At 45.7% G+C, this 16040-nt stretch overlaps 1 protein-coding gene and 1 long non-coding RNA gene across 2 annotated transcripts in view; one reads left to right on the plus strand and one right to left on the minus strand.

Moving 5' to 3' along the window:
• The window catches only part of IRF3 (interferon regulatory factor 3), a 336177-nt gene that overhangs the window by 47338 nt on the left and 272799 nt on the right, over nucleotides 1–16040 (minus strand). The window lies entirely within an intron of this gene.
• On the plus strand, nucleotides 4428–7184 carry LOC128400368 (uncharacterized). The gene is made up of 2 exons (XR_008327328.1): nucleotides 4428–4837; nucleotides 5876–7184. It is a non-coding gene; the product is annotated as an uncharacterized LOC128400368 (long non-coding RNA).

Genomic DNA, 16040 nt, shown 5'->3' on the forward strand with positions numbered 1-16040 from the left:
GAAACTATCGTGAGGTTTAATAAGTTATCCGTTTATACAGTTGTACTTTGGTTCTGGAACAGAATGCGTTCTGGGAGTCTGTTTCACTCCCAGAACCATTCAAAAACCAAGGTGTGGCTTCCTATTGGCTGCAGGAGCATCCTGCAGCCAATCAGAAGCCTCGGAAGCCGCACCGGACGCTTGGCTTTGGATAATCGTTCAAAAACTAGAACACTTGCTTCCAGTTTTCGATTGTTCAGGAGCCGAAACATACGTGTTCCAAGGCGTTCGGCAAACAAGGTATGACTGTGTTTGGAAGGAGAAAAATAATCATTTCCTTAATAACAATTTAAACCATTTATTTAACTAAAACAATAGCATTATAGCATATGCATCCATGTTTGTTAACTGACGTGGTTAAACAATTAAAACAACAACAACTTAGACTGAGTTTTAGCAAACATTCCGGCCACTGGGCCTTGCAATTATTTGTTGAAGAGTTTGCATGTTGAATGCATGCCTGCCTTACCCATAGGAAGAGGAACGTCATTAAAATATTCCCAAGCTGGGTCTCTTTTGCGGCCTATTGCCATTATAGATTTTCTCCTCCTGGGAGAGAATATTGTGATAAATCTCAGGCTACACACACACACAAATGTAATTGAATCTCAGAGAGGCTATATATCCCAGCAGCCCTGGCTTTGGAGAGGCTAGCCTTCCTTTTTCTATAGAAGAGATACAGTCAAGCTTCGGGTTGAGCGCTTTCGAGAAACTTCCGGGTTTCATCGCTTGCGCATGCGTTCAAAATGACGTCACGCGCATGTGCGGAAGCAGCAAAACACGACCCGCGCATGCGCCATCATGTCTTACGTTGCATTCAGGATGCGAACGGGGTTCCGGAACAGATCCCATTCGCATCCCGATATATTACTGTACTGTGGCAATGTGCTCAGGGAAGCCATTTTGAGACTTAAAATGTTAAGCAAGGAAGCCATTTTGTTGATCTAGGCTAGGCTCCCATATCCAGTACATACACTCAGACACCCACTATCCAGAGACACACAGAGATAGGCTGATAAGGATTACTAAATAAAGACATGGAAGGGTATTGTCCAACAACTCATGCCTTATCTCTAGGCGGAACCTAATGTATAGGTGCAATGCTGTAACTTTTGATTGGATAAAGACCTGATTCAAGAATGTATAAAGAGAAGCCTCCCCTGTTGGGAGGGGACAGACTTTGCAACTTATTCCTCCTTGCCATTGATTGCCGCCGGCAAACAATTAAAACTTTCTTGCTTCATTTCCCTGATTGCTGCATGGTCATTTGACTGGCCTAACCAATTGCTGCAATACTGTTGGTAGGCCTAGGCTGGAACAGGTTTGCAGAATGAACAGGCCGAGTAGAAGCATGATGGTGGAAAGCTGGAAAAGGGGAACCAAGGCCTGGAGCAGAGAAATTCAGGGATTCCTGCTGCAGGAGATAGAGACTTTATTGTTTGGACAATGTCAGGCCAGCCCTGGGAAGAAGGGCCTGGAACCAGTGAACTCTCTATTAGTTGACTGGCAAGCACTTCAAGGTATCAGCAAGGACTTACAGATCCCAGTTACTATTTCTGTTATGTACAGAAGTTCTCACCCTGGGCCAGCAGGGGGATACTGTAGATAGTTTTCACTCAGGTCCACGTCAGTTATTTTAGGCGGGAAACCCTGGGTTGTTGTTGCTACAATGTTGACAGCTAGCTGCCTATAAAAGCAGGCCGGCTGAGCTGTTTGCTGTTCACTTTCTGTTCCAGCTTACAAAATAAAGAGCTGCTTTGGAGAAATCGCTGTGTCGTCTGCCATGTCTACCGACTATTCAACAATTTCTTCCACCACCCTTTCTAGATTTGCTTCTACATTCAGGTGCCTATTCTGTACAGCTAAGTATTACTGCAGTTGTTGGAATCCAGTGGGATTGGGAAGGGGTTGCCAGCACTGAAGTGCCTACAGCACTTGCCTCAAGTCTTGAGTTGCACAGACATGCAACCGACTTGCACAATTATTACGCAAAGATCCCAAGACCTGTGGAGTATTCTGCTCACAAGGCTGCACTTTCATTTTTTACTGCTTCACACTTAGCTACTCATGCTGATCTATTCCACTCCAGACAATCTATTATTTGAACTTCTTGGAACTTAGCATTTAAGCTTTTAATGGAAAGCTTTTAATGTTTGACGGACTATTGAATGTTAATATTTTGTTGGAAGCTGCCGAGGGTGGCTGGGGAAGCCCAGCCAGAATGGCGGGGTATAAATAATAAATTATTATTATTATTAAGATGTAAGGGGTTGATTCTGTGTATATAAGTTTACAAACAATGGGACTGAGGTTTTCTCCTCAACTCTGTTTATAACATTTTCCCCATGAAGAAAAGGCATGTTATCTCTGCAGACACAAATTCACACTTTTGAGAACTGCAAAAACAAGCATCTTCTCGTAAGAAAAACTGCCCCAAATAATCTTATAGAAACCTCAGGAAGAGCATGACATTGTGAATGCATTAATGGAACTCATTTATCAAAAAAATTAAATGTTGCATATAAAGCCTCATGCTACATAATTAAAAACAAATCTTTATTTCCTGATGAATAGCCTTTGGACTATAATGTAACTTAAATAGAAAACTATATTTAGAAAGGCTTTACCTCCAAAAGCACTTTATTTTTAAAAATCCAATTTAGATAAAAAAAATCTGATTTAAATTTCTTAAAAATCCAATTTTAAAATTGTTTTTTATCCATCCTGATGGTGTGAGTTTCATACTAGAGAGGGAGAAAATATTTTCTCTATTCCACTTTCTGAACATTGACCCTCCAATTGTCCCCATTTTCCAGGGACAGTCCCGGATTTACAGAAACTGTCACTGATTCTGATTTGATCCTGGAATGTCCTGTTTTTCCTTAGGATGTCCCTGTTTGCATCGGTGAAATGTTGGAAGGTATAGTAGGATGTCCCTATTTTCACTGAAGGGTATGAAATTAAGTGACACCCCACCCCCGAGTCAAGGAGATAAGTAGCTATACAACTTTAATAAAATACCTGAAGGCAGCCTTATATAGGGAAGTTTTTAAAAATGTTTTATTATGTTTTTATATATGTTGGAAGCCGTCTAGAGTGGCCGGGACAACCCACTCAGAAGGGTGGGGTATTATTATTATTATTATTATTATTATTATTATTATTATTATTATTGAATAGGACATCCCTATTTTCATAGGAGAAACATTGGAGGCCATGACACACTTTGAATGTGAGATAGGACTAAGACCCATTGCCCCCTCCCACTTCCCCCAGGAGGCCCAATCGTTTATGGGCTCCAGGTGACTGACAGGGCAAACAGGCCAGTGGGTACAAAAGGAAACAGGAAGCCTCAACATCCAGCTTATTCAAAGCTACAGGAAGGCGGTGCTCTGTGGCTTGAGTGGCAGTGGGGCATCTTGAGTGGCAGCAAGGGGAGGAGGTGCTTACATGGATTTTGACCTATTGGAGAATGGCAGGCGTGGGGGGGGGACCAATCGGGGAGGTGCGTTCGCTCAACCTCAAGCCCCGCCCCCTATTGGAGAAATGGAGGCAGATGCATCATGGGGCCGATTGCTCTAGTTTCCACCAAAGTCACCATGTGAGCTCTGCTTAACATTCGGAAATAAGGACAATTGGGGGTTCCTTTCAAGGTGCAAACAGAACAGGGCCACTTTGCCCCCTTCCCAAAGGAACAAATGCTACCTGGAAAGCTGTATTTGGGCCATGGAGTTGAGATTCCCAAGTCCTGCAATAGGATTAGGAAGGAGGACAGTGAATAAGGAGATTATCATGATCTTGGAGAATGCTAGGAGGTGATCTAACCTTCCTTCAGGTCCTTTCTTGCTTCTCCTGTTGTAGTTTTGCATCAAGTTTCCCCGTCACCTGATGTTCGTACAGTGGTACCTCTGGTTACTTACTTAATTTGTTCCGGAGGTCTGTTCTTAACCTGAAACTGTTCTTAACCTGAAGCACCGCTTTAGCTAATGGAGCCTCCAGCTGCCGCCGCACCGCCGGAGCACGATTTCTGTTCTCATCCTGAAGCAAAGTTCTTAACCTGAGGTACTATTTCTGGGTTAGCGGAGTCTGTAACCTGAAGTGTATTTAACCCGGGGTACCACTATATTGGGATGCGGGTGGCGCTGTGGGTTAGGCACAGAGCCTAGGACTTGCTGATCAGAAGGTTGGCAGTTTGAATCCCTGCGACGGGCTGAGCTCCCGTTGCTCGGTCCCTGCTCCTACCAACTTAGCAGTTTGAAAGCACGTCAAAGTACAAGTAGATAAATAGGTACCACTCCGGCAGGAAGGTAAATGGCGTTTCCGTGCGCTGCTCTGGTTCGCCAGAAGAAGCTTAGTCATGCTGGCCACATGACCCGAGAAAACTGTACTCCAGCTCCCTCGGCCAATAAAGCAAGATGAGCGCCGCAACCCCAGAGTTGGCCACAACTGGACCTAATGGTCAGGGGCCCCTTTACCTTTACCACTATATCTGAGAAAACAAAAGAGTGGGCAGCCTTACCCTGCACCCCCCAGAAGCCCCAAGCAATGTCTGTTTACTCTTTGCTTCCAGGATCCCGGAGGGCGCCGATTCCTCTCCTCGTTTTCTCGGTTCTGCAGTCTCAGATGCGGAGAAGCTTTTCCCTGAATTCACAGCCTGAGCTATTGCCGGTTTCAGAAAACTGCAATAGGTGAACAGTATGTGAGATGCATTTTGGAGACGTGCACCCAGGCTTCCATGAGGAACGATGAAGCCCCAGCCTAGACTGAAGGAGAACCACCTCCTGCCCAGGCAACCATGGTGAGTGAGGAGATGCATGAGGTGTCCAGCGGGAGGGTGGGCAGGGGATGGGATTTTGGGGGTGTTATGTGGAAGGAAGGCTTGTGGGTCTGGCCAAGAAGATGGCAGGCATTTAGAATGAAATGAGAGAGAGAGAGAGAATATAATATAAATAATAAATTTATTGTTACACTTTTAGTGGACATCTGAAAACAGATTTGTTCAGCAAGGTTTTTAATGGTTGATGTTTTATAATTTTAAAAATATTTTGTGGGGAGCCATCCAGAATGACTTGGGCAACCCAGTCAGATAGGTCGGGGATAATTCAGACTGAAATTCCCAGGTGTCAAAAAAGTTTATTTATGTATGCCACTACTGCGGCCCGTGTTTTGTTAGCCCCAAAATGGAAAACATGCAAGGTCCCAGCCAAAGAAGAATGGCAGCTTAAGTTGACAGAATATGCGCAGCTTGCAGACTTAACGTATAGAACAAGAAGAACATACGTTTAGAGAAGATTGGAAAATGTTTATTGAATATATGGGAAATAACTATGCACAGCTGAAAACGCTGACAGCATTAAGATAAATTCAACAGTGTAGAGAAGTTATGATGGATGTAATAACGGAATACTGACTGGTATAGTTTCTGTAAAATATGCAGGGATTTATGATACCCAAAATGAACCATGGAAAGAGAAGAATGGAAGTCATTGGGGTGTAAAAATGAGTACAGTACTTTAAATTGTAAAACAGAAAATTTAATAAAAATTATATATATAAGGTGGGTTGCATGTAAATAATTAAATTATTATGTTAGAAAATATTATTATTAAATTGCCAATTCCAGTTGAAATAATAATATTTATTAATAATAATTTATACCCCACCCATCTGGCTGGGTTTCCTCAGCCACTCTGGGCGGCTTTCAACAAAATATTAAAATTCAGTAATGCATCAAACATTAAAAGCTTCCCTAAATTGAAGCCTGGGCCTGGAATTTGGGACTGGAACAGTCCTCCTAGTGTCCGCAGGGAACTTAACTTTTCTCTTTTGCTCTTAGGTCTCTCTCCGGACATTATGGGAAATTCGGTCGGTTTTGAAGAGCATAAGAGCATGATAACAGTGGCACTTGGAAGCCATCTTTAGACTGCAGAAGACTGGCTTTTCTACGTGGATGGAAACGGTCTTCACAAATCACCTGTCAGTCTTATGCTTGGGGGTCTTTTCTCTGTGACGCCCCGATCACTAGGAACTTGTCCCTGGTGTCAGAAGTAAGTGTGTTGACGGCATCATAGGTTGCTTCACCTAAGGAGAGCCTTGCAGAGAGAAACTTACCACCTGGCACCCACCATACACTCCTTGGGCCCGGCCCCTCTAGGCAGGCAAGCTGAGCGTCATCATACCACTTTTCTGGTGACAGACAAAGCCACTTCCGCCTAAGGAGGTGGTGGAGTTGCGGGCTTCACGACCCCTCCACGTGCGCGGCGGGCAGAGCCAGCACCGTGTGATTGAGGGGATTCCCTGCCGCGTCATCCCCTGGCCGGCCAATCAGCTGGCTCGGGGGCGTGGCCTGCCCTATTTAAGGCAGGACGCGGCCGGGGATCTCCCTCTTTGCCGCCCATCAGTGAGCCCCCCGATTCTGAGCTGCTGCTTCCTCCCACAGGACCTGAGCGGTTACACAAGCAGCAAAATCAGGGAAGAAATTGTTCAGGAAGTTGGAAACCCCTGTAGCCTGCAGGCACAATATGGCCAACCCAAAGGCAGACGTTTTGCCTTTATTTATTTGGAATCCTTGCATCTCACTTTATAGCTCCAAGAGGCTATAAACTGGCTTACGAAAGATACTCCCAGTAGTATCAGGAACACAAATAATGATAGTGCCAGGATTATTCCGGTGGCGTTTCGTGCCATCTTTCTTGGTGTTGTTCTTCAACCTCAGCCTACTAGGCCTCGGGGCCTATTGAGGACAGCGGTGGAGCTAACCTCTTGGGCACCTGGAGTGGCACACATGCTGATTGGGGTCCGATCGGCGCAGTGGCGATCCACCCGGGAGGATTTTGTCACCCCCTCTTGGATGACACCCGGGGTAGACCGCCCCCCCCTTCCTACACACCTGGGGGTGGGTGGGTAAGGGATTGGGGCCAAGCAGATGGATCTCATTCAGCCTATGAAAGAGAGAAGTCTTTCTTCACATCCTTACTATGGCTTGGTTATGTGTCAGTGTTTCCTTACACCCATTATTTGGGGAGACATTATTTGCAAAAGCTTGCCCTGGAAGATCTTTGCAATGACACTTGAAGCCATCTTCAAACGGAGGTATATTGTTTTTATGCATATCTTTTTAACGTTATAAAGAAAATTTGTTCCAATGTTGCATTCGTCCTTCCTTATGATCTCTTGTGTTCGTTAGATGGTGATGCTTTGGGTGGCTGTGGCTACAGAACGAGGGGCTGGAAAAGAGCTGGATAAATGTTTGTTCCCGAAAATAACTTGGTTTGTTGGCTGTGGGTCCTTGTCCACCAGGGGCTCCAAAATGAATGAGATTCTCAAATGGTGAGACAAAACTTTTGTAACTTTTGATAGCTCTTTTGCAAACCTTTCCCAGTTCTGCAATATACCCTTTTGAGGTGCAGCAGCCAGAAAATTACACAGCATTCCAAGTGTGGCCACACCATGGATTGGCATAGAGACGTTATGGTATCGACAGTTTTATTTGCAACCCCTTTCCGAATGATCCTCAACATGGAAACCAGCTTTTTCACAGCTGTATTCAGCTATCATAGATAGCAGTTGCTGGCCAAAGATCTCCAGAATTCCTTTTAAGAAAATATAAAAACCCATCTTGCAAACTCTTTAAGCTCCTATGTTTCACAAGAAGCCAAAAAGCTAGGAACACCCCCCCCCAAGTCTCTTAGACCTTTTGATCAGTTCCAAATACTGTAGCAAGACGTTCCAGTGTTACTGCAGCCCTCCACTAGAACTCAGATATTTACACAAAAGTATCTTTAAGTTTCTTGAGTTTGATAAAAGCAGGGATTTGCTTAACTCAAAACTTATTCTGCTTTTCCTGGTCAGCCGCGAAGGTCCCTGGGTGACCTTGGACCAGCCAGTTTTTTAGCAAGACCAACCTCACAGGACAAAATGGGAAGGGAGAAAACTAGGTATCCCACCTTGAGCTCCTTGAAGGAAAGGTGCAACATATATATTATAAATAAGTAAATGTTCGTCAACCATTCCCTCCTAGCTACATAGATTAAGACCATTCCATCTCCATCCAAGGTAATATTGAGGCTAGGAAGTGAGCAGTAGCCCTGACTGAGCTGGCCTGGGGAAAGGAGAAAGGTCTGCTTGTGGAAAGTAACTGCAGCACTTACCAAGCAATGGTCAGCGGGACAGAATAAGAGGCAAGGAAAGGTTATGTTGGGATCCACCTCTGAATTACCTGATGCAATTTGCCAGGAAGGCCACTGGGTGGCAGCACATTACAAGAGACAGAAGCAAAAGAGGGTGCCGAGATTGTTTGCAAGGGCAAAAGCCCACCTGCAGTTTAGCTGAGCTCTTACTTTGGGACCTGTGAGCTTAGTGCCAGGACTGGAAAAACATGAGTGAATAACACAGCATCAATGTGCTCCTGTGCGTGTACAGAGTGCATCCCCCCACCCCTGCACAACCTATCCATATACAGTACTTCGGGTTACAAATGCTTCGGGTTACAAACTCCGCTAACCCAGAAGTAGTACCTCAGGTTGAGAACTTTGCCCCAGGATGAGAATGGAAATCGTGTGCCAGCAGTGTGGCGGCAGCAGGAGGCCCCATTAGCGAAAGTGCGCCTCAGGTTAAGAACGGTTTTGGGTTAAGAACGGACCTCTGGAACTAATTAAGTTCATAATCTGAGGTACCGCTGTACAATCTGGCAGGTGCTGGGAATGTCTCAGTGGGCATGAGGCCCAGACATTAAACTGAAGAGGAGGAGGAATTAACATTGTGCTCTCTATGGCACTGTGGCATTTTTCTGAGGGCCCAAATTGAAACACAGTCCTAGGGAGGTGTGCGTGTGTACATCTGCTGTGAACTGCCAAAGCAAGATCTGGGTGATCAGATGCGATAAAAGGGGTGCAGGGCAGGTGTTCTCCCCTTTTAACACCTGTGTAAAAGCAGCTGTAGGCTTTCCCTAGCTTTCCAGTAGTGTCATGTAGAGGGTAACCCAAAAGAGGTCTTCTTTTCATAGCAGGAAAACTTGGGAGTTTAATTGAGGGAGCCTCCTCCTCTTGGTGGCTAATGAATGACTTGATAAGGAGACTTTCAGGTTTCATTATTGATTGTGACAGATTAGCATCCAGGAAGTGGGGCTGGGCTGGCAGGGATAAGCAGAGGTTGGATAGCTCCTTTCTTTTATTCAACGGGGTTCCTTCTTCACCTTAAAGGTAAAGGGACCCCTGACAGTTAAGTCCAGTCACGGACGACTGGGGTTGCGGCGCTCATCTCGCTTTACTGGCCGAGGGAGCTGGTGTTTGTCCGCAGACAGCTTCCGGGTCATGTGGCCAGCATGACTAAACCACTTCTGGCAAACCAGAGCGGCGCACGGAAACGCCATTTACCTTCCCACCAGAGTGGTACCTATTTATCTACTTGCACTTTGATGTGCTTTCGAACTCCTAGGTTGGCAGGAACAGGGACCAAGCAACGGCAGCTCACCCCGTCATGGGGATTAAAACCACCGATCTGATCGGCAAGCCCTAGGCTCTTTGATAAAGGTAAAGGACCACTGGATGGTTAAGTCCAGTCAAAGGCAACTATGGGTTGCAGTGCTCATCTTGCTTTCAGACTGAGGGAGCCGGTGTTTATCCGCAGACAGCTTTCCAGGTCATGTGGCCAGCATGACTAAACCGCTTCTGGCGCAACAGAACACCGTGACAGAAACCAGAGTGCATGGAAACGCTGTTTTCCTTCCCGCCACAGCAGTACCTGTTTATCTACTTGCACTGGCGTGCTTTCAAACTGCTAGGTTGGCAGGAGCTAGGACAGAGCAATGTGAGCTCATCCCGTTGTGGAGATTCGAACCGCTGGCCTTCTGATTGGCAAGCCCAAGAGGCTTAGTGGTTTAGACCACAGCACCACCCGCAGCTCCTTTGCAAGATTGTTAGCATTTCTAATTAAACCGGGGGGGGGGGCTCAAACTGCTGGGCTCGATCTTAACAGCCGGAGCTGGCATGGCCAATGAAGTGGATAATGAGTGTGGCAGTCCAGCAACAATGGGAGGGTAACTGGCTCCCCGATCCTGGATTAAATACTTAAATGTTGAATTTCAGCTGGCTGAATATCTTCCTTTAAAGTTCAATGTGTCTTGCAATAAGCCAAATCTTTGTAGTCAGAGGTTGCTAGCATCAATGAGCTGTGCGGCTTACACCCAGGAAACTTCGCGTAGGGCTGCGGCCCTGCAGATAATAATCACAGTGGGTGTTGTGCTATGTACAGGGGGCTGCCAATATGGTGCCCTTCTGGTGCTGCTGGACTACAGTTCCCATCAGCACTGATCACTGATGGCACTGAAGGCACTTGGAGTTCAACATCAAGATGGCACTTCTCTGCCAGATGTGGGTAATCAACACAGCTACCTGGATTTTCGGATTTAAGGTGCCTGCCTAGCACTGGGAGCTGTCAGGATGAGGTCCCGAAATTCAAAAACGCACCACTATGCCACCAACTGTGCCATTTCCCCCACCAAAGGTTTTAATTAATAAAAATGTTATTTTCCAAAATAATAAAACTTTGAATGACAATAACTGGGTATAAGTCTGTAGTTTTACCATCTCCACACACAAAGACTTTGTGGTATTGTTTCAAGCATATTCTTAAGACATTAATGGTTAATATAGCCTCTCCACAGACTAATTTGAGTAGTTACCCACCAAAGTTAAGTTTTCCTAGAGCACAGGGGTCCTAACTTTTATGTCACCCAGTGATGCTAAACATGCTGACAATTTCTACTGCTGTGCGTTTCTCATTTTTTCCAGTCTTTAAGTTCCAAGTCCTCCCCACTTCCACATCACTTTGCATTTTTAATTATTATTTTTTAAATCCTCCTGTTGTGAATTTCTCCTAATATCCACATTTCTGTATGCACTTCTGCCTAACATAACAAAGTTTTGCAAAGCAGTTTCCCTAATATAATGCATCTTTGTATGTCATTGTCACACGGACACAAACACACACATCATTTTTCTATGCATTTATTGAAAAGCAAACTCTGAATTTTGAAGGCGAACTATATTTTGGTCCACGTTTTTGTTTCAGCAAGTATGAATCTGTGGCTTTTTCCTTTAAATGTGCACTGAACCCAATTCCTCCCCCATCCCTATTGGATGACTGTGACTAAAAAAACAAGAAGAATCAATGGAGCCTAAGTTAGAGCAGTCACAATGTGCTTGGAGCAAGGCTGCTATTTAGAGCAGTGGAAATGGAGGCTGCTAGGAAGATTTCATAGGGGCTTGTCAGCATGGAAAGGAAAGGTAAACAGGCCTCAGAGATGCATAGGGACGTGGGGGGACTGCAATGCTTTGAGCCAAAACGCAGAGACCATTGGAACCCAGTGGCAGTTTTTATCCCACAGTTGGGACTACAGTCCTGGTAGGATGGAAACTTCCCCCAAAGCACAGGATCATGCCAAAGGGACTGGCAAATCCTGCAAATTATTCTGCTTTTTGAGTGATCGCCCTGCCAGCATTTGCAGAATGATGTCCGCCAAGAGTACGACTGGCGCCAACGCTACAATCATTTCAGAGCCGGGTCAGATCTTATTTAATTAACCAGGCATTTTCATATTAAAGCTGTTCTTCAGTCTGCGCCACTTGTTTTTCATAGAGCAGGGGTGGGGACCATGTGACACCCCCCCAGAGGTTGCTAGGCAACAACTCCCATCATTCCTTAAGACTGGCGATGGTTGGCTGAGGCTGAGGCAAGTTGGAAGTCCAACACCTGGAAGGCCACAGGTTCCCCACTGCTGGTGTAGATGGGAGGATAATAATAATAATAATAATAATAATAATAATAATAATAATAATAATAAAAAAATTTTATTTATATCCCGCCCTCCCCAGCCGAAGCCGGGCTCAGGGCGGCTAACAACAATCAAATAATCCAACATTCTAAAAATATTTCATTATAAAAATTAATTAAAATCAAGTTGATGGCAACCATTAAGCCAAATTCTGTGCAGGTTGCCAGAGGAGGGAGTCAGGCCGCGCCCTGACCAAAGGCCTGGTGGAACAGCTCTGTCTTGCAGGCCCTGCGGAAAGATGTCAGGTCCCGCAGGGCCCTAGTCTCTTGTGACAGAGCGTTCCACCAGATTGGAGCCGCAGCCGAGAAGGCCCTGGCTCTAGTTGAGGCCAGCCTAACTTCTCTGAGGCCTGGGACCTTCAGGATGTTTTTATTTGCAGACCGTAGGTTTCTCTGTGGGGCATACCAGGAGAGGATGGCTAAAATCTGTTCGAAAAATAAAATTATAAATACTCCTCTGGCGCGATGCCCTGCGATTCAGCTCCACACTGCCTCTATAAACATGGAGGCTGCATTTAACCATCATGGCCAAGAGCCGCCAGTAGCCTTTTCCTACATGAATTTGCCAAACCACCTTTAAAGCCACATAGGCCAGTGGCCATCGCCGCTTCTTGAATTCCACCAATCAGGGATGAGGAAGCTGTGGCCTCCGAGGTGTTGGCTGGACTTCAACTCTCATCAGCCCCAACAAGAAGGGCCAATGGCAATGGATTGTGGGAGATGTGCAATCCGGCATAAGCTACCCCTACCCAAAATGATGCATTTTGCGAAGAAGTCTTTCTGTGTGAAGTAGTCCTGAATCCGTGGCCAAGCCATGCCGCTGGGCGACCTTGAGCCCTAAGAATAACGAGAGAGAAAAGCATATCCCCAACCCACTTAATCCAGTTTGCATAATAAAACCTCTTTCTTTCCCTGCACACACACACAATCCTTTACATCTGTTCTCCTCAGTGCTTTATTTCTGGGGGGGCACAAGGGTACGCACACTACTAAAATTTTTGTGAATCTTTGTACTTTTGTCCATTTGCTGTATTTATTTTTCCTGATTTGAACTATAAAATGGTGATTTTCTTGAGTCAAAATGAGAGTACCCCTAATTTTTTAATTTTTTTGGTAAAAAGCACTGGTTCTCCTCAAGAAGCTGACTTGGATGTCATGAAAGGGCAGAAAATTGTTCTGTTTATTTAATTTTATTGTTGATATTTTTTTTACTGCCAGAGAGGCGTGCGTGACATCTTCTGCCTCAGCCGCCAAAATGACTTGGCTGGCCTTGAGTACTAGGCACCTTGACTTTGTAGGTGGCGCCGTTCAGTTTTTCCGCTTCAGGCGGCGAAATGTCTTGGACGACTCTTCTACCTTGCCATCTTGCAGTCCCCTTTTCCCCATCCCACACTCCTGGTTTTATGCCTGGCTGCATTTCCCCTCCAGCTTCCCCCATAGAGAGAGAGCGCTTCTCCCACTCTGCCGCACACTTGCAGCCACTAACAAAACAGGCTGTCACAAACACCTTCTCCAGTCGCCCCATTCCTAGTTACTCACTGCCCTCTCTCTAACCCCAGTCGCATCCGCACTGTTATACCTCTTTTAACGGTCATGGCTGCCCCCCAAAAGATTCTGGGAACAGTCATCTGTTAAGGCTGCTGAGAGCTGCTAGGCCACACTATTCCCCTCAAAGAGCTACTATTACTAGCATTCCCCGGGAAGAGGGATTGATGGCTATGCCACTCTAGAAATGGTAGCTCTTTGAGAGAAAAAGTAGTCTTCTTATAGCTCTCAGCATGCTTAACAATCTATAGTTCCCAGGATTCCTTGGGGGAAGCCATAACGGCTAAAAGTGGCACCATAGCGCTTTAAATGGCGAGATCCAGATGTGGTCTGTGATTGTGTTTCATAGCCTGCTAGAGTCCCCAGCGCAGCTCCAGTTTTCCCTCCCAAAATCAGTCTGCAAAAAAATGACAATCCTTCCGATCATGTCGAGGACAATTTTTAATTTGGCCAGCCAATAATAATAATCATTTATTTATACCCCGCCCATCTGGCTGAGTTTCCCCAGCCACTCTGGGCGGCTTCCAATTGAGTGTTAAAAACAATACAGCATTAAATATTAAAAACTTCCCTAAACAGGGCTGCCTTCAGATGTCTTTTAAAGATAAGATAGCTACTTATTTCCTTCACATCTGAAGGGCGGGCGTTCCACAGGGCGGGCGCCACTACCAAGAAGGCCCTCAGAAGAAGAATTTGTGTGAAGCTAGGAAAAGATGGTTTCCTTTGGCCAAGGCTGGGCTTAGCAGGCAGAGGTCCCTATTATTATTATTATTATTATTATTATTATTATTATTATTATTATCATCATCATTTTGTGCCCGGAGTGGGGAGGGGGTCACATTTGGAAATCGCATTACCTGTCATGGGTACCACAAAATTTCACAGAAGAAAAAGTGCCAATGCAAATATAAAATAGGCAAGGCTCCTATACCCCTTTCCCCCACAAAACTCCAGAAGGTAAAACCAAAAACCAAAATAGGCAACTGTCCAAGAGAAGGGCAGGAGGCCTTGATGGGCTCTAAAGATGTCTGAGGATGACACGTTGGGAACGCCATCAGCAGAGCCAGTGGTTATGAGTGAAGGCAGGGAGAAGATGAGGCCGCCTGGCTTTCAGAGCTGGTTGAAGGGAAGATGGTGCTGGAAGATGCTGGCTTAGAGCTGTCATCAGAGTTGGGGAGGGAAGACTCCAAAGAGGACTGTGTCTGTGCACCACCCTCCCTTCCATCCTCTGTACCAGTGGGGGACACATTTGGCACTGGTACAAGGGTTGGGAGAGAGGGGGGCGAGAGTTCTGCACACTCCCTTCCTTGTGCAGTGGGCGGGAAGAGATGTCCGTCCGAGTGCAATGATCTGTAGGGGGTTTATAAAAAGAGAAGAGTTGAGTATGGTTAGCAAAGTCTGGGCTGCAAGAGAGTAGCTGCAAGGGCAAAACGGAAGAGGCAGAAAATGGCAAGCACTCTTCAAATGCCAATAATCACGTGGCCCTCCAAATGTTGTTGGACTATAATTCCCACTGTCCCTAATGGTTGGCCATGCTGGCTGGGGCTGATGGGAGTCCAACGGCATGTGGAGGCTTCCATAGCTCTAGTTACAGGTAGGTAGCCGTGTTGGTCTGCCGTAGTCGAAACAAACAAACAAACAAACAAATTCCTTCCAGTAGCACCTTAGAGACCAACTAAGTTTGTTATTGGTATGAGCTTTTGTGTGCATGCATCTGAAGAAGGTATCTGAAGAAGTGTGCATGCACACAAAAGCTCATACCAATAACAAACTTAGTTGGTCTCTAAGGTGCTACTGGAAATAAATTTTTTTTGTTTTGAGCATGTGGAGGGTCCATTATTATTATTATTATTATTATTATTATTATTATTATTACCGGCTCTTCACCCTAAGGTCCCAGGGCAGGTTACAACCAATAAAACACCATCTTAAAAGAGTTCAAAACAATTTACAATCACAGAAATAAGGTGGGTCCTAAATATCTAAAGCCAGGTTAAAGAGGTGTGTCTTCAGCATTTGTTGAAAAGTTGTGCAGTGGAGAAGCCAGGCACACCTCTTTTGGGAGGTTTGCTACAGAGAAGGCTCTCTCCCAGGTTGCTGCCGCCACCCCGAGTTTCTGAGGCTGGTGGGACAACCAAGGGAGACCCCTCTGTCGATCTTAACACCTTGGGGGGGGTCTGTATTAGGAGTTAGTCTTTCAGGTATTTGGAGCCAGCTCTGGCTTACAGTATTGGACCAAGGATTGGAGAGGCCCGGATTCAAATCCCCACTCAGGCGTGAGGGTCACTGGCTGACCAGGGTCAAGCCGCTTTTGGACTTCATCTGAACCACTCATTCAGATGAACACCACACATGTGTTACCTAACCTCGCAGTGTCCTTCTATTAGAAAGACGGCTGGGTTTTCTCCACCGAAGGCCTTCACCAAAGGTCAGCAAAGCGTGATGAACTTGGCACAGATGTAATATTGGAAACACTGAGGGGGAAACCGCAAGGTTTCTGTATGAGGTCGGATCGTTTCGCCACAGAGGCGTTTAAATTTGGCTCTGAGGGCCAACTTTGTTATTCCAAGAGGATTCTGGGCGAAGGAGATGGACCAGGCGGGGAATGAGAGGAGAATAAGTGT

The sequence above is a fragment of the Podarcis raffonei genome, chromosome 13 (assembly GCF_027172205.1).
Source record: "Podarcis raffonei isolate rPodRaf1 chromosome 13, rPodRaf1.pri, whole genome shotgun sequence".
NCBI classification, from domain to species: domain Eukaryota; kingdom Metazoa; phylum Chordata; class Lepidosauria; order Squamata; family Lacertidae; genus Podarcis; species Podarcis raffonei.